Genomic DNA, 2,504 nt, shown 5'->3' on the forward strand with positions numbered 1-2,504 from the left:
GCCCTCCACCTCGGGCTGTTGTGGCTCGAGCTCTGAATCCTTCTCATCAGAGAATGTTCCCTCAGCCCTCTCTCACTTATCATCATCAGTTTCATCATCATCATCGTCGTCATTGCCCTCCATCTCGAGTTGTTGTGGCTCGGGCTCTGAATGCTCGGGTGTGTTCACATCTTCATCTTCAGGAAACCTCTGGCCTTCACCCAACCCAACCAAATGATGAGCATGAGCATTGAACGATAACGCTCATTCGGGTGTGCTCGCTCCTCTAGAGTAGCCGACTGCTCACAAATATGCAATTGCATGTCGAGCATCCTATAAAAGTGGACCATGAAACTATCAGCACGATCCTGACGCTCGGCACCGGTAAACACAGACCCATCATCATCTTTCTTTGCCCGTATACTCGTAATATCGGTCCCTCAGAGTGCCGGCAGGATGATCATGTCAAATTTACGCTCCTCATTAACCTCCTCCTTCCTAAGGTGTTGTGTCAACACATTTCCAAAGAACAATTTATCCACCGTCTCACTCCTCCTCACCTACGTTATCTAGTGGCATATCAAAATGACTCACATTCACCTTTTGGCATGTCATCACAAAGTACAACAAGCACACTCTCTCACGCCCAATGTGGGTATTGTGATCTCATGGAAACAACCTAGTGTTGATCAATTGGAACCAAACTTTAGCCGCCAATTTCATCTTTTTCTTTGGTAATTTTACATGGTGGTGAGTCCTCTTATTACGGACCCAAGCAGTAACATAATTAACACCACACAAGGCATGTCAAATCTCATAATAAGTTGGTTGGTTTCCCAATGGATCATGTCGGACATCAGTTTCCCAATGGATCATGCCGGACATAATTAACACCACACAATGAAGGGCAGACGCAAAGATATCGATCAACCTCCCCTGAACTGGCACTAACTGCTCCTCATCTTATGGATCCCATCCAGTATAGAACTCACGGACTAGGCTCACATTGATGTCACTCGGGCTCCTGAAGATATAGCTCAACCCCAAATCATGGATAGATTTCCAATTTGTCGTATGCTTAGATCGCAACCGATGCTCCTCCACCGCTATGTCCGTGTCACGACCCAAAAGTCTCACCCTCGGGACTATGATGGCACCTAACATTTTACTTGCTAGGCAAGCCAATGTTAGATATAATTATTAAACATTTTTAACAATTCAAATCAGTTCGCAACAATAAAACTGAACCGTCTAAAATAAGGTGATAAACTAATAAGCGACGAAATCCAAACACAACCCCAAAACTGGTGTCACGAATACATGAGTGTCTAGAGTACTACAAATAATAGTCTGAATAAAAATATAATTGTCTGAATCAAAATAAACAACTAAGATGGTATAGAAGGGGACTTCATGGCTGCGGACGCCATACAACTATACCTCAAGTCTCCACTGATAGCTAGATCCGAGCAAATCTTACTTTGCGCTGTCGGGAACAACTCTGATATCTGCACAAGAAGTGCAGAGTGTAGTATGAGTACAACTGACCCCATATACTCTGTAAGTTTCAAGCCTAACCTTGACGAAGTAGTGCCAAGGCTAAGGCGGGTCACTTACAATAACCTGTACGCCATAATAATAATATAAAATGGAGGAATTGGAAATAAAGCAGTTAACTCGCAAAAACTAACTCGAAATCCAATTAGCAGAGAGCCCAGAATAACAAGCCTTATAAACGCATCTCAAATACCGAGGCAAATTCAACAGTCACAAACAAATATAACTTATACAATCCATTGTGGTGCGCAACCTGATCCCACTATATCATCATCTGTCAATATCACAATCCATCCTTATTTCGCCATTTTAATTCATTACCTTTCAATTTACGTTGCAGCGTGCAACCCGCTCCTCAAAAAATTTCAATCAACAATAGCAATTCAATAACCCAAATTTACAAGAATTTCTATATCAAGAGAGTAAATATACGAGGCAATGAAAAATCACATAATAATCAAAGAATCTCTAACAACTCGAATGTCTCAACTTTACCAACTCATATGTAACTACCAATTAACAACTGATACAAGTGAAACTACGTCATAGAAGACAACAAATATTACAAAACTATAAGACAAGTAAGACATAGGACAATTTAGATATGCAAGTAAAGCAAATAACGACAAGTAGCAAATAAGAATGGAATCATGGAAGGGATGGACAATTTAATACAAAGATAACTAAATGACAGGTAACATTATGGCATAGAAGTCAAATAAGCACGTAGCAATTAAGTCATGTAACAAGATATACTATGAAGTAACGAAAATATGAAAGCAAGTAACATAACGGCATATATATACCCGTCACCTTGCATATACGTTGTTTCCCACATAATTCACATAACATGTAGTTCAAGGTTTTCTAATTTCCTCAAATCAAGGTTAGACCCGACACTTACATCACTTTGCGACTCAAGCAATCAATCAACCATGGCCTTGCCTTATGAACAAGCATCCAAACCA

The sequence above is a fragment of the Nicotiana tomentosiformis genome, chromosome 8 (genome assembly GCF_000390325.3).
Source record: "Nicotiana tomentosiformis chromosome 8, ASM39032v3, whole genome shotgun sequence".
Classification (NCBI taxonomy): domain Eukaryota; kingdom Viridiplantae; phylum Streptophyta; class Magnoliopsida; order Solanales; family Solanaceae; genus Nicotiana; species Nicotiana tomentosiformis.